The following is a 21,956-nucleotide window of genomic DNA, read 5'->3' as shown; positions in this document are numbered from 1 at the left end:
AGTATATATCCCTTCCGCATATCCTGGAAAGTATGTGTTGAGGCAGAAAAGAGCAATAGTCAAGAGTATAGACTCTGAACAACAAGGATTTGCAGTATAGCACAGGAAACTATATTCAATATCTTGTAATAACCTATAATGGAAAAGAATCTGAAAAAAAACACATATATATATATGCAAACCAGTCAATCTTAAAGGAAATCAACCCTGAATACTCATTGGAAGGGCTGATGCTGAAGCTAAAGCTCGAGTATTTTGGTCACCTGATGCAAACAGCCAACTCATTGGAAAAGTCCCTGATCCTGGGAAAAATTAAGGGCAGAAGAAGAAGAAAGCATCAGAGGATGCAATGGCTGAGTGGCATCACCAATGCAGTGAACATGAACTTGGGCAAACTCTCGGAGACAGTGAGGAACAGGGAGGCCTGGCATGCTGCATGCAGTTGCAAAGAGTCGGACATGACTGGGTGACTGAACAACAACAACAATGCAAAACTGAATCTCTCTGCTGTACACTTGAAGCTAACACAATATTGTAAATCAGCTATACTTCAATTAAATGGGAAAAAAAGAGTACAGTCCCTGAAAGTGCACTGCCTACTTTCTAATCCAAGCCCTATCACTCTGTGAAAGTAGCCTAGCCTCTTTAAATCTCAATTTCTACATCTTAAAATGGAACTGAAAATAAATAAAAATCAATGAAACTAAACCAAGGAAAGCATTTGGCATGCAATAAGGGATCAGCAAATGGTAGTATTATTATCACAAATCATCCTCGACTTTCACGTAGTTCAGTTCAGTTCAGTTGCTCAGTCATGTCCGACTCTTTGTGACCCCATGAACCCGCAGCATGCCAGGGCTCAATGTCCATCACCAACTCCTGGAATCCACCCAAACCCAGGTCCATCGAGTCGATGATGCCATCCAACCATCTCATCCTCTGTCGTCCCTTCTCCTCCTGCCCTCAATCTTTCCAAGCATCAGGGTCTTTTCCAATGAGTCAGCTCTTTGCATCAGGTGGCCAAAGTATTGGAGTTTCAGCTTCAACATCAGTCCTTCCAATGAACACCCAGGACTGATCTCCTTTAGGATGGACTGGTTGGATCTCCTTGCAGTCCAAGGGACCCTCAAGAGTTTCTCCAACACCACATTTCAAAAGCATCGGTTCTTCAGCGCTCAGCTTTCTTTATAGTCCAACTCTCACATCCATACATGACCACTGGAAAAACCATAGCCTTGACTAGACAGACCTTTGTTGGCAAAGTAATGTCTCTGCTTTTTAATATGCTGTCTATGTTGGTCATAACTTTCCTTTCAAGGAGTAAGCATCTTTTAATTTCATGGCTGCAATCACCATCTGCAGTGATTTTGGAGCCCAGAAAAATAAAGACAGCCACTGTTTCCCCATCCATTTGCCATAAAGTGATGGGACCGGATGCCATGATCTTCATTTCTGAATGTTGAGCTTTAAGCCAACTTTTTCACTTTCCTCTTTCACTTTCATCAAGAGGCTCTTTAGTTCTTCTTCACTTTCTGCCTTAAGGGTGGTGTCATCTGCATATCTGAGGTTATTGATATTTCTCCCAGCATTCTTGATTCCAGCTTGTGCTTCCTCCAGCCCAGCGTTTCTCATGATGTACTCTGCATATAAGTAAATAAGCAGGGTGACAATATACAGTCTTGACGTACTCCTTTTCCTATTTGGAACCAGTCTGTTGTTCCATGTCCAGTTCTAATTGTTGCTTCCTGACCTGGATATAGGTTTCTCAAGAGGCAGGTCAGGTGGTCTGGTATTCCCACCTCTTTCAGAATTTCCACAGTTTATCGTGGTGTAATCATATGTAATAAAAATGTTGACTCACAGTGATGTCTAGTTAATCAAGACATTTGACTACCAGCTACTGAGAAAGGACAGGAGGTTTCGTGGATAGGAATCTGTGGCAATATTAGCCCTTGGGCTGATGCAAAGCAAACTTTCTAGTAGGTCTGTGTCATCTCTTCAGTCAGATGCCATGATTAACCAAGTAGGAAATCATGATTACATTTTTTAGTAGTTTGTTGTTCTTTTTCTCGGAGTTAATGAAAGTGAAAGTGAAGTCACTCAGTCATGTCCGACTCTTTGCAACCCCATGGACTGTAGCCTACCAGGCTCCTCCATCCGTGGGATTTTCCAGGCAAGAGTACTGGAGTGGGCTGCCATTTCCTTCTCCAGGGGATCTTCCCAACCCAGGGATCCAACCCAGGGATCCTGCATTGCTGACAGACACTTTACCATCTAAGCCACCAGGGAAGCCCTACGTGATTTTTTTCTCAATAACATTTCATTGTATGGATATAACTTATTTCAGTTATTCATTTATCCATAGGTGGGTATTTGGCTTTTTTCCAGTATGGGGCTGTTACAAATAAAACTCCTATGGATATTCATGTACAAGTTGTTGTGCAAATACATGCATTTATTTCTCTTGGGTAAATACCTAGAAGAAGAATGCCTGAGTCAAATGGTTGGGGTATGTTTTTACTTTAATAAACTGTCAAATTGTTTTCAAAATGGCTATACCATTTTACATTAGCACAAGCAGTCTCTGAGTGTTCTAGTAACTCCAGAGTCTCACCAGCACCTGACATTGTTAGTCTTATTGATTAACCATTTTATTTGGTGCCTATTGACTAGTGATGTTGAGCACATTTGTGTGTGTTTAATTGCTGTCATGTGGCATACCTTTTCATTTTCCTAGTGTGTCTTAGCATTTCCTACCTTTGTCTTTCAAAGAGTAAAATTATTTTCATGAGGTTCAACTTACCGATGTCTTTTCTTTTGTAGTTTGTGGGGTTTTTTGTCTATTATTTATGAATCTTTGCCAAACCCAAGTTAAATAATCTTTTTCCTGTTTTCATTTAGAAATTTTATAGTTTTCGCTCTTACATTTTGATATATGATCCATTTTGAATTAATATTTGTATATGGTGTGAGTTCAGGATTCATTCTTTTTATAGACTACCCATTTGTCGAAAAGAGGATTCTTTCTCTGTTAATTCCCTATCATATTTGTCAAAACTCATTGACCAAACATATTTGGATCTATTTGTATATTCTATTCTATTAAACTATATGTCATTGTACCAATACCATACTGTCTTGATTTAAGACTTTATAAGTCTTAAAATCAGGTGGTGTGAATACTCCAACTTTGTTCTTTTTCATGTGTGTTTAGCGGGTGGGAGGGAGGCTATTTAGGTCTTTTGTGTTTCTATACAAATTTTAGAATCAGCTTGTCAACTTGTACAGAAGTCTTCTAGGATATTAATTCTGATTTCTTTAAATATATGGAACAATTTGGGGATAAATGACACCTTAATAATATTGACTCTGCTGATCCATGAATATCATATATCTTTCAATTTAGGTTTTCTTTAGTTTCTCTCATCAGTAGTTTGTAATTTTCTATGTACATGTCTTGTACAAATTTTGTAATATTTAGCCCTAAGCATTTCATGTCTTTGATGCTATGATGCATGGTATTATTTTTATTTCATTTTCTGATTGTTTGCTGCTAATATGGTGATGGTTTAGTCACTAAGTCATGTCCAACTTTTGCAACCCCATGGACTGTAGCCTGCCAGGCTCTCTGTCCTTGGGATTCTCCAGGCAAGAATACTGGAGTGGGTTGCAATTTCCTTCTCCAGGTGATCTTCCCGACCCAGGAATCGAACCCAGGTCTCCTGCACTGCAAAGCAGATTCTTTACCAACTGAGCTCTAAGGGAAGCCCCACTGCTAATATATAGAAATGAAAATATAGTTTGTATATTGACTTTATATCCTGTAAGTTGTCTAAACTCAATGATTAGTTCTAGTGGCTTTTTATGTGGTCAGTTCCATAGGATTTTCAGTATGAATGATCAGTGCTATCTGTGAACACAGGTAGTTTTCTTTCTCCCTTTCCAACTTGCTTGCTTTTTTTCCCCCTTTCCTGGCTAGAATTTCTGGTTCAGTGTTAAAGAGAACTGATAAGGGGGCTAGGGATTTTAATTTATGTAGGCAGAACTTACAAGTTGGGAATTTTCCCCAATATAAAAAGATCACTTAAAGGGGAATGGAGAATCACAAATACAACTGGCAGAGAGGAGAGTTGGGCAGGGACAGTGAGGGGAGAGTGAAAGAAGCAAGTGGAAAACAAAAATGATTGTCATTTTTATATTGTCATATACCTAGACCTAATATTTTAAATCAACCATACCTCAGTAAAAAATTTTTAAAACACCATCTTTTGTCCTTTGACTTTTTTTAGATTGTGTCTCTCTAAAGTAGTTTGAGAAGATGAACCCAACTAAGATATATAAAAAAAATTCTAAGAAAAGTGTACTGAACTGCACCTGAAATTCACTTTTCCTGAGGCAAATTAAATTAATTGGTCATAAATATCTGTGATACTCAATGACTATTGATTCACTTTACTGCTAATTTGACTATAATGAACAGTTTTGATTTTGCGGTTTGTTAGGCAGTTTAATATGTTTGAAGTTCTCTGTGTTGAAGAGTGTCCCCCCAAAATTCATGTCCACCCAAAATCTCAGAACATGATCATATATGGAAATATAGTCTTTGCAGATGTAATTATTTAACATAAAGTTATACTGTGTTAAGGTGGGTTCTAAAGCCAGTAACTTGTATCCTCATAATAAGGCTATGTGGAGAGACAGAAGGGAGAAAGATGTGTGATGACTGAGACAGAGGTTGGAGTAATATACCTATGAGCCAAGAAATGCTAAATATTGCCAGCAAACACCAGAAGCTAAAAAGAGGCAAGGTAGGGGCTCCTTTAAAACACCTTGATTTTGGACTTCAAGCCTCCATAACCATGAGACAATATATTTCTGTTGTTTTAAACTGTCTAGTTTGTGGTACTTTGTTACAGAGCCCTAGGAAATAGATTTTGATACTAAGAGGTAGATACCACTGTAACAAATACCTTAAAAGGTAGAAGTGGCTTTGGATAATTGGTAGAAGACTGGAATAATTTTGTGTTGCTTTATAGGAAAAGCCTAATTTGCCTTAAAGAGATGGTTGGTAGAAATATGGACATTAAAGGTGATTTGATTAACTCATAGAAGGAAATTAAGAACATATTATTGAACACCAGAGTAAAGACAGTCCTTGTTATAAATTGACATAAAACTTTCCTGATTTGTGTTCTAGTGTTAGGTGGAAAGGCAATGGCACCCCACTCCAGTACTCTTGCCTGGAAAATCCCATGGACGGAGGAGCCTGGTAGGCTGCAGTCCATGGGGTCGCTAAGAGTCAGACACGACTGAGCGACTTCACTTTCACTTTTCACTTTCATGTATTGGAGAAGGAAATGGCAACCCACTCCAGTGTTCTTGCCTGGAGAATCCCAGGGACGGGGGAGCCTGTTGGGCTGCCGTCTCTGGGGTCTCACAGAGTTGGACACAACTGAAGCGACTTAGCAGCAGCAGTTAGGCGGAAAGTGCATGTGTGCATGCTTAGTCGCTTCAGTCATGTCTGACTCTCTGCGACCCTATGGGCCATGGCCTGCCAGGCTCCTCTGTCCATGGAATTTTCCAGGCAAGAATACTGGAGTGGGTTGCCATTTCCTTCTCCTAGGTGGAAAGTAGTGCTTATAATTGATGAACCTTGGATATTTAGCAAAGGAGATTTTCAAGCAAAGTGTGGAAGGTACACTTACTGCTTATTATAAAATGCAAGAGGAAAGAGAGATATTGAAGAAGGAAGTGTTGAGCCAAAAGAAACCAGTATTTTATTTGGAAAATTCTTAACCAGTGCAGATAGCAAAAGATGAGAGAGTTCACTGGAGAGAATACCAATGGTATGGCTGGATAGACTTTTGCTAAGGCATGTAACTCATGGATCCCAGCAACCATCTCAGCAGAAGTTGGGAATAAAGATGAGGTTACCCAGGAAAGATCTTTGGAAGACCTTCTTGTGTGATGCCTTAGATCCCTATGAATTGCACAGAAGATCAGAAAGATTATCCAACAGAAATACTGCCATCCTGGATGGCACAAACTGGAAAACATAAACCCAAGGATAAACCAATAGGCACAGAGGATATTCTGAGGATCCAGACCCAGGTATAAAGCTACAGATTATTGCTGTCAGGCCTTGCAGCCTAATGAAACTTGCTATGTTATTGTTAAGCACTAGACCCTAGTGGCAGAGTTTCCCATGATACATTGTTTAATAAATTTATTTTATGCTTATGTGTGCTATGTGCACATTCTCAAGTGCAGGCCCTAGCAGTGGTCCCCTTTTGCAAAGGTAAGAGTCTAGTGTTCTTAAATATTTAGTAAATGAAAAATGGCAGTGATTTATATTATATATAAATGGGCTCATTCTTCATCTTGTTTATCCTTAGCTCAAACCATTGTCATCAGAACAGACCAGATCAGTCGCTCAGTCGTGTCCGACTCTTTGCAACCCCATGAATCGAAGCACACCAGGCCTCCCTGTCCATCACCAACTCCCGGAGTTCACTCAGACTCACGTCCATCGAGTCAGTGATGCCATCCAGCCATCTTGTCCTCTGTCGTCCCCTTCTCCTCCTGACCCCTATCCCTCCCAGCATCAGAGTCTTTTCCAATGAGTCAACTCTTCGCATGAGGTGGCCAAAGTACTGGAGTTTCAGCTTTAGCATCAGTCCTTCCAAAGAAATCCCAGGGCTGATCTCCTTCAGAATGGACTGGTTGGATCTCCTTGCAGTCCAAGGGACTCTCAAGAGTCTTCTCCAACACCACAGTTCAAAAGCATCAATTCTTCGGCGCTCAGCCTTCTTCACAGTCCAACTCTCACATCCATACATGACCACAAGAAAAACCATAGCCTTGACTAGATGGACCTTTGTTGGCAAAGTAATGTCTCTGCTTTTGAATATGCTATCTAGGTTGGTCATAACTTTCCTTCCAAGGAGTAAGCATCTTTTAATTTCATGGCTGCAGTCATCATCTGCAGTGATTTTGGAGCCCAGAAAAATAAAGTCTGACACTGTTTCCACTGTTTCTCCATCTATTTCCCATGAAGTGGTGGGACCGGATGCCATGAGCTTCGTTTTCTGAATGTTGAGCTTTAAGCCAACTTTTTCACTCTCCACTTTCACTTTCATCAAGAGGCTTTTGAGTTCCTCTTCACTTTCTGCCATCAGGGTGGTGTCATCTGCATATCTGAGGTTATTGATATTTCTCCCAGCAATCTTGATTCCAGTTTGTGTTTCTTCCGGTCCAGCGTTTCTCATGATGTACTCTGCATATAAGTTAAATAAGCAGGGTGACAATATACAGCCTTGATGAACTCCTTTTCCTATTTGCAACCAGTCTGTTGTTCCATGTCCAGTTCTAACTGTTGCTTCCTGACCTGCATACAGATTTCTCAAGAGGCAGGTCAGGTGGTCTGGTATTCCCCTCTCTTTCAGAATTTTCCACAGTTTATTGTGATCCACACAGTCAAAGGCTTTGGCATAGTCAATAAAGCAGAAATAGATGTTTTTCTGGAACTCTCTTGCTTTTCCCATGATCCAGCAGATGTTGGCAATTTGATCTCTAGTTCCTCTGCCTTTTCTAAAACCAGCTTGAACATCAGGAAGTTCACGGTTCACATATTGCTAAAGCCTGGCTTGGAGAATTTTGAGCATTACTTTACTAGCGTGTGAGATGAGTGCAATTGTGCGGTAGTTTGAGCATTCTTTGGCATTGCCTTTCTTTGGGATTGGAATGAAAACTGACCTTTTCCAGTCCTGTGGCCACTGCTGACTTTTCCAAATTTGCTGGCATATTTAGTGCAGCACTTTCACAGCATCATCTTTCAGAATTTGGAATAACTCAACTGGAATTCCATCACCTCCACTAGCTTTGTTCGTAGTGATGCTTTCTAAGGCCCACTTGACTTCACATTCCAGGATGTCTGGCTCTAGGTGAGTGATCACACCATCGTGATTATCTGGGTCGTGAAGATCTTTTTTGTACAGTTCTTCTGTGTATTCTTGCCATCTCTTCTTAATATCTTCTGCTTCTGTTAGGTCCATACCATTTCTGTCCTTTATCGAGCTCATCTTTGCATGAAATGTTCCTTTGGTATCTCTGATTTTCTTGAAGAGATCCCTAGTCTTTCCCATCCTGTTGTTTTCCTCTATTTCTTTGCATTGATTGCTGAAGAAGGCTTTCTTATCTCTTCTTGCTATTCTTGGAACTCTGCATTCAGATGTTTATATCTTTCCTTTTCTCCTTTGCTTTTGCTTCTCTTCTTTTCACAGCTATTTGTAAGGCCTCCCCAGACAGCCATTTTGCTTTTTTGCATTTCTTTTCTATGGGAATGGTCTTGATCCCTGTCTCCTGTACAATGTCACAAATCAATTTAATTCTTGCTATACTTCTGTATTTTGACTTAGTTACAAAAATTCAATGCTGAATTTTTACCCTTCTAATATGTTGATAACTAAGCAATTTTACATGGTTTTTACGGAAGCCAGATGAGTAATTTGTTTGCATGTCTGTTATCAACTAACACTAAAGTTATGGCTCTTAATTTCATATCTTGCAAAGAAAAAAAGTATTTTGTCGATTGACTGAGGGAACTGATAAACATACCATGGCAGTGCATTTGCTTAAATTAATGATTCAAGTTTGATGAATAACAAAGTCATGTAAAAACATGAAAAAATGAAAAGGAAGGAAATCAGCATCTACTTTGTCAAGAGTGTTTAACAGGAGGATTCCTATGTGCTGTTTCTCATAAGTCCTTTGTTTCTTATCAAGTGGAGCAGCAAGCTGCTCCCAGGACTGAGGTCATTACATGAGACAGGCTTGAATCTCCTTTAGTAAACATTCTCTTTATGACAAAACTGCTTAGTCTCGATCCCCTTTCTTGAGATATGGATTGTCTCCTGACCTTGTGACCATTATCAATCCCTTGTCCCCTTGGTAACTGTTGCTGTACATTTGGTTTTCTGATCTTTATCATTGTCTAAAGAAATTTCTTGTACCACAGCCTATATATACTCACAGAAAGATCATTAAAGCACCTTTGCTTCATCAGAGCTTAGATCCCCATGTCTTTTTTGTCTTTCTCTCTCTCTCTCTATCTCTCTCCCCACCCCACCCCCCAGCTAATTCTCCAGAGCTTAGAAACCCGTCGTGCTCACTCTCCTGCCCAAGGCTTCTAAGAAGCCCTTGAGAAGGTGCCCTGTGCCTTTACCCACAAGAAGGGGTGCCCTGTGCCTTCGTGAGTGATGCAAGCCCTGTGTCAAGGGCTTTATTGGTTCTCTGCATAAACCAGGGAATATCAGCCTCTTTCTCTCTTTAACTTTCTTATCGTCGACTCTGGACCACCAGGTTCCAGTCCATTAAAGGACCCCAAACTATTTCATCTAATTTATTCCAAAATAATGTTTTTAAAGCTATATTTGAAACCTAGAAAGATGAGTTCATTTGGCTCAGATGGTTAAGTGTCTGCCTACAGTGCGGGAGACCTGGGTTTGATCCCTGGGTCAGGAAGATCCTCTGGAGAAGGGAATGACAATCCACTCCAGTACCCTTGCCTGGAAAAATCCCATGGACGGAGGAGCATAGTAGGCTACAGTCCATAGGGTCGCAAAGAGTCGGACATGACTGGGCGACTTCACTTCACTTCAGGGTCCAGGTTCTTAACACTCAAATGGGCCTAAGCATTTGAGAAAATTAGTGCCTCTCCAAGGGAGTAAGCCATGACAGATTGATCTTCTCAATTGATTGGTTTCTAAGCTCAGATTGAATTTCTCAATACACCAAATCCACATATAATGTTTCAGTGAATTTTAACATTCAGAATTGAAATCTGTGATGTTAATAGTTTGACTGCATAATAATCACATAGAAACCATGATAATGAACAAATGATCAAAATCAATGTCAATGAACAAAATAAGTCAAAATACACCTGACCCAAGCCTTTAGGAGGTAATGAGTTGTTTTAATCATTTCAAATTATACTTTTAGAAGTTATTCAAAATTCTAAGTGAATAATATACCTTTTTTCTTTCATAATCTTTTTTTTTTTTCAAATTACCTTGTCAAGGCTAAAATGATATATCATTACACACCTCCAGTATGACCACTTTTCAAACACAAAATTTCTATAACATATATCAGATTTACCTGGTTGAATTAACACTAGATCTTTGTGGGGAAGTTTTCTTAAATTCATATTTTAAAATATAGTCACTTGTTTCACACTAAACACTTTCTATAAAATCAACACATTTCAAATAATAGTATTCAAGTATTATGTTCCTAAATGCAACTAAAATAAATTTTAATATTTTTATGTTAAAGTTGTGCTCTCAACTGGATGACAGAGAATGAGATGGTTGGATGGCATCACTGACTCAATGGACATGAGTTTGAGCAGGCTCCAGGAGTTGCTGATGGACAGGGAAGCCTGGCATGCTGCAGTCCATGGGGTCACAGAGTCAGACAAGACTGAATGACTGAACTGAACTGAATTGAACTGTACTTCCAAATTATAGGTACATGATCATTTGGCCAGGGCGGTCCTAAAAAAAAAAAAAAAAATCCATTATATAGTCACAGTGATTCTAAAAATAGGAAACCGGTGTTTCCACTAGTCTTGAATCTTCCTCCACCTCTACAGTAGCCATGGACATTCTAAGAACTGTATTTCCCCAGGTTGGACAAAGGAAGTGGTCGGCCCTTGTCCTGATTGCTAAGTCATTTCAGTCGTGTCCAACTCTGTGCCACCCCATAGATGGCAGCCCACCAGGCTCCCCCGTCCCCGGGATTCTCCAGGCAAGAACACTGGAGTGGGTTGCCATTTCCTTCTCCAGTGCATGAAAGTGAAAAAGTGAAAGTGAAGTCATTCAGTTGTATCCGACTCTTAGCGACCCCATGGACTACAGCCTACCAGGCTCCTCCATCCATGGGATTTGCCAGGCAAGAGTACTGGAGTGGGGTGCCATTGCCTTCTCCGATTGTTCTGATTGGTCTTGACCAAATCAAAGCTGTTCTTCCTGCTGCTGCTATAACAGTACATTGCTTTATGCAGTCACAGCTATTCTTAAAGCAGATGGTCCTGTGAGGTTTTTTTTGTTATTGATGTAAGAAGTTTACTTATTAAGAACATGATATGGGGGAAAAAAACAAAACAAAATAGAAAATCAGGAAAGAAGAATTAAGGGAGAAGAAGGATTAATTTTTAAAGAACATAAGATATAGCTTAGAAAAATATAAGCATATGCTTCTTAATATAAATTTTGCATTTTAAATTGTGTTAACTATGATAGCTTGTGAAAAGAAACATAATATGTAAACTATATGGCTTTTGCTACCAAACTTCTCACGGACAAGGGTGTGTTCACACTAGGCCTCCGAGTTTTATAGGCTCACAGATAAAAAGAGAATAATAAGCTCTCATAACCATCTAATCAGAGGTAGTATTTTTTTTGGGGGGGGGCTGTGCTGGGTCTTCGTTGCCGTGTGGGCTTTCTCTAGTCATGGAGATCAGGGGCTACTCTCTGGTTGCAGTGGGAGAGCTTCTCACTGTGGTGGCTTCTCTTGTTGCAAAGCATGGGCTCCAGGACACACAGGCTTCAGTGGTGGAGGCATGTGGGCTCAGTAGTTGCAGCTCCTGGGCTCAAGAACACAGGCTCGATAGTTGTGGCTTATTTACTCCATGGCATCTTCCCAGACCAGGGGATCAAACCCATGTGCCCTGCATTGGCAGGTGGATTCTTTACCACTGAGCCATCAGGAGAGCAGCCCAGAGATAGTATTGTCCTGGTTAGTTTCTGTTTGCATGTCTAAGTTCACTTTGCATAGTTCTCTGCCCTGTTCTGTGGGCCAGCAAGCAAGCTCATCTCTAGGGGCTGCATTCCCTGGCTTCACCTCTGCTGCACACAGTGGGAGATCAGGAGATCATTGTGTAGGAAAAGAACTAGGTTAGGATCTTGCCAAGCTTCAGCTCTCACCAATTTCTAGTCATTGTTCCTTGTGCTTGCCTTCCTGAGGACTGGGTCCCATAATATTGCTCTCTACTGCTGAGTTCTTAAAAGGCCCCTATCATCTTGCCCACACCTCTGTAGATCATCCCTTCTTTAAACTTCGGTGGGTTAAATGCTATTGGCTGTGCCGTCTCTGTCCTACAAGGATCCTGTCTGGTGGGTCACTGTTAATATTTTGTTTCATTTCCATATAATTTTTTTAAGTCTATGCTCTTGTTCTGCTTAATATATTACAAGAATTTCCCTGTATTACTAAAAACTTTTTACAGACATCATGTGCAACCTAATTTATTTAACTTCTTGTTGCACTATCTCCAAATTTCAATCATATGAACAACACTAGGAACTTCCCTAGGAGTCCAGTGGTTAAGTATCCACCTTGCAATGCAGGGGACGTGAGTTCACACCCTGCCCAGGGAACTAAGATCCCACATGCAGTGGAGCAATTAAGTTTGGGCACCACAGCTAGGGAGCCCGCACACATCAACAAAAGATCTTACATGATACAGCGAAGATCCCACGTGCCACAACTGAGGCCAGACGCAGCCAAATTAAAAAAAAAAAAAAAAAAGCTACAAAGAACATCTTTAGATATAAATTATTGTGTGGATTTCTGATCCTTTCTATGGGATGAATTCCTAGAATTTAGTTACTGGAAAGTAAGAACACGCTTAAAATTTCTTGATACATGCTTTCCAAACTGTATAGATTTTCAGTTACCAGCTTAACTGCTCACCATGCTGCATCCTTGACATCACTGAATATTATCATTTTCCATTTTTACTGATTTCCTAAGTGAAAAAAAATTTTTTTTCTATTTCATTTTTGTTTTATTTATAAGGATAAATTTTTAACACTGGTTATTGATTTTTCTTTTTTTTTTTGAGTAGTCTGGTTTGTATTTTTATCTTTTACTCACTTAAAAAATGCTTTATTTTAGAAATTTTTAAATATATATTTTAAAAACAGAGAAAATATTTATCATGAACCCCCAGGAATGCATTATCCATTTTTAACAATCACCAACACACTGCCTTTAGAAGAATTCTTAACAAAAAGGTAAGTAGTGAAGATTAGGATTCCATTAAAAAAAAAAAAGTTTTGTCCCCATTTCTGATGCCTGGGCCCCAGGATTGCTTGCTCTCTACCAGACAGCCTACTTTAGTACTACTCCCAGGTAATTCCTTTATGCCCAGCAAGATGCCCATTTACAGATTCATTCAGGGTTACCTGCTGCCAATTCAGGTGCTAAATCTAGGCTCAGAGATGAGGCCAAAGTTTCCTAGCTAAAAGAGAACCACATGCTAAAGCAACAGCTGGCTACTTTTCTTCCCTAAAGAAATGCAGTGCCTTTAAAAACAGTCAAAGCTACTTGTCCCCACAAATGGCCACTCTCCTATTTTAAAGACTTTTTTTCCTCCTCTTTTCTTTAGCTAATGAAAGAATTTGATCAAAAATTGTGACCCCATAACTATCCCACATCCCTCTGGTCACCCCAATCCCTAACCTATATGGTGCTGATAATAAAGGGGAAACAGTAGAGGCAGGTAAGAGGGATAAAAAGCAGCCCTGATGGTTTCCTGGCCTTGCCTTGTTCTCCAGATGGGACCTGGCATCTTTTCAGATGACTGTGGAAAGTGCTAGGCAGTGGAGGTGGTGGGACCCAAGAGGAAAAAGAAAGCTCTGCTTGAAATGGCCTTTTCCCAGTACCCAGAAGAGGAGAGGAAAGCCAGTTTCCCAGAAGTGGAAGGGTCAGGCCCAATAGTTCCCAGGCAGGGCCAGACTGAATGGAGACTTTCTGATTCTAATTATTTTTTGCTCAAATTCTTCCTTCCTCAGAGGAGAAAGAAGTTGCCACCAGGAGGAAGAGAACCCTCCATCTCTATTTACCAGCTTCACTTATAGTGTGTCCTAAGGACGGGTAATGGAGAAGGCAATGGCACCCCACTCCAGTACTCTTGCCTGGAAAATCCCATGGGCAGAGGAGCCTGGTAGGCTGCAGTCCATGGGGTCGCTAAGAGTCGGACACGACTGAGTGACTTCACTTTCACTTTTCACTTTCATGTATTGGAGAAGGAAATGGCAACCCACTCCAGTGTTCTTGCTTGGAGAATCCCAGGGATGGGGGAGCCTGGTGGGCTGCCGTCTATGGGGTCGCACAGAGTTGCACACGACTGAAGTGACTTAGCAGCAGCAAGGACGAATGATAAGGGCCTTGATCTCATGACTCAGGGAAGCCAGGATTCTAGGGTGGTCCCTCCTGGAAACAAGCAAAAATGCCTTCCTCAAGGGGCTCAAGTTCCAGCTCAGGTGCAGGTTTCCCCTTCTTGCCCCATATTATAGCTTGTACTGTCTTTTTTAAAAAATTTTGTTGGAGTATAATTGATTTATAGTGTTGTGTTAGTTTCAGATGTACAGCAAAGCGATTCAGTTATACATATAAATATATTCATACTCTTCAGATTCTTTTCTCATAAACGTTAGTACAGAATATTTAGTAGAGTTCCCTGTGCTACACAGTTGGTCCTTTTGGGTTATCTATCTTATTTATCTATATTCTTTTTCTATCTTATTTGTTATATATAAATAAATATAATATTTATGTATTAGCTAATCCCAAACTCCTGGTTTATCCCTCTCTCCTACATTTCCCCTTTGGCAACCATAAGTTTGTTTTTGATATCTGTAGGTCTATTTCTGTTTTGTAAATAAGTTCATTTGTATCATTTTTAATTAAATTTCACATGAGTGATATATTTTTTGTCTTTCTCTGACTTTGCTTAGTATGATAATCTTTAGGTCCATCCATCTTGCTGCAAATGGCATTATTTCATGCTTTTTTATAGCAGAGTAATATTCCATTGTATATGCATCTGCTTTATCCATTCTTCCATCGATGGACATTTAGGTTGCTTCCATGTCTTGTCTGCTGTCAATAGTGAGGCAATGAACACTAGGGTGCATCTATCTTTTCAAGTTGTAGTCTTTTCCAGATATATGCCCAGGAGTGGGATTGCTCAATCATATGCTAATTCTGTTTTTAGTTTTTGTTTTTTAATTTTTTTAATTGGATGATAATTGCTATACAATATTGTGTGGGCACTGTTCTCCATAGTGGCTGCACCAACTTACATTCCCACCAACAGTGTAGGAGGGTTTCCTTTCCTCCACAGCCCCTCCAGCATTTATTGTTTATAGACTTTTGATGATGGCCATTCTGACCAGTGTGAGATGATACTTCATTGTAGTTTTGATTTGCATTTCTCTAATAATTAGTGATGTTGAGCATCTTCTTATGTGATTTTTGGCCATCTGTATGTCTTCTTTGGATAATTATTTAAATCTTCTGCCCATTTTTTGATGGCTTGTTTGGCCACATCATGCAGCTTGTGGGACCTCAGTTCCCTGACCAGGAATTGAAACAAGGCCACAGGAGTGAAAGCACTGAATCCTGACCATGAGACCTCCAGGGAACTCCCTTGGGTTGTTTGCTTTTTTGATACAGAGCTGTATGAGCTGTTTGTATGTTTCAGAATTTAATCCTTTGTCAATCACTTTGTTTGCAAACATTTTTTCCCATCATGTGGGTTTTCTTTTCCTTTTGTTTATGGTTTCCTTTGCTGTCCAGAGGCTTTTAACTCAGTTCCACTTGTTTATTTTTGTTTTTACTATATTTTCATTACTTTGGGAGGTGGATCAAAGAAGGTATTGCTGTGCTTTATGTTAAAGACTATTCTATGTTTTCCTCTAAGAGTTTTATAGTGTTTGGCCTTACATTTAGGTCTTTGATTCATTTTGAGTTTATTTTTGCCTGTAGTGTTAAGGAATGTTTTCAGTTCAGTTCAGCCGCTCAGTCGTGTCCGACTCTTTGCGACCCCATGAATTGCAGCACGCCAGGCCTCCCTGTCCATCACCAACTTCCGGAGTCCACCCAAACCCATGTCCATTGAGTCAGTGATGCAATCCAACCATCCCATCCTCTGTTGTCCCCTTCTCCTCCTGCCCTCAACCTTTCCCAGCATCAGGGTCTTTTCCAATGAGTCAGCTCTTCACATCAGGTGGCTAAAGTATGGGAGTTTCAGCTTCAGCATCAGTCCTTCCAATGAACACCCAGGACTGATCTCCTTTAGGTTGGACTGGCTGGATCTCCTTGCAGTCCAAGGGACTCTCAAGAGTCTTCTTCAACACCACAGTTCAAAAGCATCAATTCTTCGATGCTCAGTCTTCTTCACAGTCCAACTCTCACATCCATACATGACCACTGGAAAAACCATAGCCTTGACTAGACACACCTTTGTTGACAAAGTAATGTCTCTGCTTTTTAATATGCTGTCTAGGAATGTTTTAATTTCATTCTTTTACACATAACTATCAAGTTTTCCCAGCACCACTTATTGAAGAAACTATCTTTTCTCCTTTGTGTATTCTTTCCTCCTTTGTCATATATTAATTGACCACAGATGCATGGGTTTAATTCTGAGCTTTCTGTCCTGCTCTATTGATCTATATTTCTGTCTTTGCACCAGTACCATATTGTTTTGATAACTGTATCTTTATCGTATAGACTGAAATTGGGGAACCTGATTCCTCCAGTTTCATTTTTCTTTCCCAGGATTGCTTTGGCTATTTGGAGTCATGTATGTTTCCTGTTTATTTAACCTATATGCAGAGTACATCATGAGAAACGCTGGACTGGAAGAAACACAAGCTGGAATCAAGATTGCCGGGAGAAATATCAATAACCTCAGATATGCAGATGACACCACCCTTATGGCAGAAAGTGAAGAGGAACTCAAAAGCCTCTTGATGAAGGTGAAAGTGGAGAGTGAAAAAGTTGGCTTAAAGCTCAACATTCAGAAAACGAAGATCATGGCATCCGGTCCCATCACTTCATGGGAAATAGATGGGGAAACAGTGGAAACAGTGTCAGAGACTTTATTTTTCTGGGCTCCAAAATCACTGCAGATGGTGACTGCAGCCATGAAATTAAAAGACGATTACTCCTTGGAAGGAAAGTTATGACCAACCTAGATAGCATATTGAAAAGCAGAGACATTACTTTGCCAACAAAGGTTCGTCTAGTCAAGGCTATGGTTTTTCCAGTGGTCATGTATGGATGTGAGAGTTGGACTGTGAAGAAGGCTGAGTGCCGAAGAATTGATGCTTTTGAACTGTGGTGTTGGAGAAGACTCTTGAGAGTCCCTTGGACTGCAAGGAGATCCAGCCAGTCCGTTCTAAAGGAGATCAGCCCTGGGAGATCTTTGGAAGGAATGATGCTAAAGCTGAAACTCCAGTACTTCGGCCCCCTCATGCGAAGAGTTGACTCACTGGAAAAGACTCTGATGCTGGGAGGGATTGGGGGCAAGAGGAGAAGGGGACGACAGAGGATGAGATGGCTCGATGACATCACTGACTCGATGGACGTGAGTCTGAGTGAACTCTAGGAGTTGGTGATGGACAGGGAGGCCTGGCTGCGATTCATGGGGTCGCAAAGAGTCGGACACAACTGAGCGACTGATCTGATCTGATCTGATGTTTCCATATAAATTTAAAATTTTTGTTCTAGTTCTGTGAAAATGTCATTGGTAATTTGATAGAGATTGCATATATAATGAACCCACAGCTAACATCATTCTCAACAGTGAAAAGCTGAAAGCATTCCCTCTAAGATCAGGAACACAGACACTGAGGTTGGTGAGGATGTCCACTCTCACCAATATTATCCAGCATAGTTTTGGAAGTCCTAGCTATGGCAGTCAGAGAAAAAGAAATAAATGGAATCTAAATTGGAAAAGAAGATATTAAACTGTCACTGTTTAGAGATAAAATGACACTATACATAGAAAATTCTAAAGATCCTACCAGAAAACTGCTAGAGCTCACAGTGAATTTGGTAAAGTTGCAGAATACAAAAATGATAGAGATCTCTTGCATTCCTATACACTAACAATGAAAGATCAGAAAGAGAAATTAAGGAAACACCTTGTTGATCATCACATCAAAAAGAATAAAATACCTAGGAATGAACCTACCTAAGGAGACAAAAGACCTGTACTCTGAAAATTGTAAGACACTGACGAAAGAAACAGAAGATGACACAAATAGATGGAGAAACACAACATGTTCTTGGATTGGAAGAATCAGTATCGTCAACATGGCTAACGTATGATATTCAGCAATAATTTGGAAACCCACACCTCAAAGGGTGATAGGGCTCAAAGAGATAGTGTGGGTAAAATGACTGGCACAGACAGGACCTAGCAGGTAAGAGGCATTCCATAAAGGTAGCAGCTACTTCTGTATTATTCTTTGAACATGGCATTTACTCTCAGACCTGGTACCCCAGACCTGGATAGGTACAGATGAAGGTTAGAATTGATGGCAGATACCACAAGACATTTTCTTTCATATTCTGAGAAAGGAGTGGCAATAACTCTTAACAAAAGGCTCACCCACCCCTACAGGATCCCACTGTCCAAGCTGTACAGGAGACCCGGATGGGACACTAGAGTAACTCCAGCCTCTTTCCCCTAGACTCTGATCTTGAACTCTGGACCCTCCTGCTGGTGGTATCAAGACCCACAGAGAGGGAGACAGAGGGGAATGAGGAGTGCAAAGCCTTTCCTGGATGGGAAGCAGAGTAGATAGATTTTGACGTCTGATGGAGAAGCTGAAAACTCAGAGTAAGCACCCATTGAAAAGCTGTTTTACTTTGAGATGCAGCATGGGTGGGGCTGATGATGCACTCTGAAGATAACAGCCCTGGGTTCTACAGAAGCTCAGCCACTCACTGGCTGCATGGTCTGGGGCAAATCTCTACCTTTCTGACCTGTGCTTCCTCTTAGGTGCTACCCTGGACCTGGCCTGATGGGGCTGCTACTGTAGGAAGTACAGAGTGAGTCCTTCTGGGCGGTGGTGCCCCTGAAGGCTTGGATATTGGGGTCCTTGATCCTCTGTTCCAACTTTTGCTAGAAGGAAATAGGAGACAACCACAGCATACAGTGCTTGGAGGTGGCAATGCTGTGGTGATCCAGGAATGGTCCAGCAGGTGCCACATCACAGGGCAGAATTGGCAGTGACCCTACATTAGTAGGGCCAGGATGCCATTGCTCCTCAGAAGCAAGGAGTAGACATGGAAGGCCAACAGCTTCTGACATAGAAGCACAAAGGTGGAGGTTCAAGATCACATACTTTTCCCACCATGGCTAATCCATCATCATGTATGGAGTGCCACAGTCTGAAGCTCTGGGGTTTCAGGGTGCACTGCAGACCTCCTGGAGGATGGGAGACTGTAGACACTTAACCCCTCTCAGGCACTCTGTGCTTACCTGGCCATGGCCACATCCCTACATGCACCCATATTTTCTACTTACCTACTGCAATTTGTATGAGCTGTCCATATTTATAATTTTAATTATATTTGCCTTATGTTGTTTTTATTGCAAATATTCCCATAGCCTTCATTCTGTCTTTTAATTTGCTGATGATTTTATGGAAACTTTCTTTTTAATATGGTAAAATCTATCAGTTATTCATGTTATGATTTCTTTCTTTAAGTTCACAATATTCATCTTCACTTGGAAGTCTAAAATATATTCACTTATATACTATCTGTAATTTTTTGTTTTGAAATAATTTCAAGCTCAGAAAAGTTGCACGAATAACTTAAAAGAACTTTTATGTACCTTCTACCAAGATTCATCCATTTTTAACATTTTGCCACATTTGCTTCTTTGCTTTGTCTCTTGCATGTTCCCAACTTGCTGCTCTCTGTCTGTCTGCCTCTTATGTATGCATGAGTGTAATTATTTATTTTTAAATGTCCCAGTAATGTCCTTTACAGCATTTTCCTCCTTGAGTACAATATCACATCTTGCATTTAGTCATCCTGTCTTTGGTTTCATTTAATCCGGATCGATTTCTCAGTCTGACATTTTATTTTTTCAAAAATACAAGTTAGTTATTTTACAAAATATCCCTCAATTTGAGTTTATCTAATGTTTCCTCATGAGTAGATTCAGGCTATGTCCTTCTCATAGTATCACGTCTAGAGACAAACAGTGTCCATTGACCTTCATTGATGAATTTAATTTTGATTATCTAGTCATGGTATTGTATGATTTTCCTCCTGTGTAATGTAAAATGTTCCTTTTGCAGTAACAATCTGTGAAGATATTATGAGACGAAGCAAATAGCACCTTCATCAAACTTTCCCCCTAGATTTAGCATCCACAGATGACTCTTGCTCTAATCAGTCTTTACCACGTGGTTGCAAAATGCTGATTTTCTAACTTCAGCACTCCCTGTACACTCACTTGTGGATAGAAGAATCCTTTTTTCTCCCATTCATTTATCATGTATCTTTTTTTTATGTCTTCATAGATATCTTATTTAATAAAAAAGATATTTCAACATGCTGTTTATTCTAATAGCTTGGTTTTAAATCTTTTATCTGCTTTGTTAATTTTTATTATGGCTGATTTTATTATTGTTATTAATTATTTAAAAAGCTTTATTCTTACAGAATTTGCAGAGATATTACTATAATTTCAAAATATTTTATAGTCATTTTCCATTTTATCTTTATTTGAATTATCTATTGATGTAAAATTACCGCCTCAAGCACAACAATTTATCCTTTTTTATAATCCTGTGGGTTAATGGGACAGTTCTTCTGCCACTACCTCTTTGACTGTCTCATGTGGCTTCATTTAACTGAAAGAACAATCCTGGATTGCCTCACTCTTGTCTGGATCACCAGCAGGGTCTTTGCCACCACCAGTTCTAGCCTGGACCTCTTTACATAGTGACTTCAGGGTTCCATAAGGATAAGAATAGAAGCTTCACGACCCCTTAAGGTCTTGCTTGAAAGTCACATGTCACTGTTACCATATGTTATTTGTTAGAGCAAGACACCAGACCAGCTCAGATTCAAGAGGCAAGGAAATAGACTGTTTCTCTTAAAGGGAGGACTTGCGAAATATTTGTAGACATCTTTAATTCACTGTAATCTGAATTGGAACTCTCAGAGGTAAAGAGAACCCAACCAGTTGTTATCAACTCTCTTTTATAGATGAGGAAACTGTGGTACAAAGAGGTACATGGGTATTGCATAAAATGATGCTACTTTTAAAATGGGCCATGGACTTGCACCACCTGGGCAGTTGTTAAAATTGCAGATTCTCAGATCCCACCCCAGATCTACAAATTAACATGGAGATACTATCTGAATAATAGAGATATTATAGTGATAGATACCATTAGTATTATTCTATAGTAATGCACATTCTGTACCTTAGAGAGGTCCCAGGAATATGTTTTAATAAAGTCTCCAGGTGATGCTTATACACCCTTGAGTTGGAAAAATAATGTCTTTTAGAACCAATGGATTTGAAGTGAATCACACCCCATTTGTGTCCCACTTTTATCACATGCTAGCTGAGTGACCTTGAGTAGATCACTTAGCCTTTTAGAATTTCAGTTTTTATCATCAGAAAAAAGTGCAAATAATATCTGCTTTGCCTGCTCCAACAGCCTGTTATGAATATAAAAAGAAGAAGTTGCATGGAAAAACAGGCAGTAAAATAATGATGAATATGGTAATAGTGTTCAAGATCACAGACTTTATTAGTGATAGAATCAAGGCTTCAACAGCTGGGTTCCTGGTCTTTAACCTCTTCAGGGACAAACAGTAATTGGGCCAGCAGTTTTTCAGCCTTTTCCAGATCTTCAAAACTACAGCAAACTGCAATACTGATTATAAATAACAGGCAAACAGTGGAGTGTGATGTGCTTTCAATGAAACAAAGAGCCCCCTCTCTCTCCTTTCTCCTTCCTCTATTTCCTAAACAAGCTCACATAAGGCCGTACAGCAGGACATGGCCATCTTCCTTCCTTTTCATGGGAAAGAATTATTGAGTGGGAAGTGTTCAG

Source organism: Bubalus bubalis, chromosome 20, assembly GCF_019923935.1.
Source record: "Bubalus bubalis isolate 160015118507 breed Murrah chromosome 20, NDDB_SH_1, whole genome shotgun sequence".
NCBI classification, from domain to species: Eukaryota; Metazoa; Chordata; class Mammalia; order Artiodactyla; family Bovidae; genus Bubalus; species Bubalus bubalis.
The sequence above is the reverse complement of the archived record's forward strand: the minus strand, read 5'-3'. Positions refer to the sequence as shown.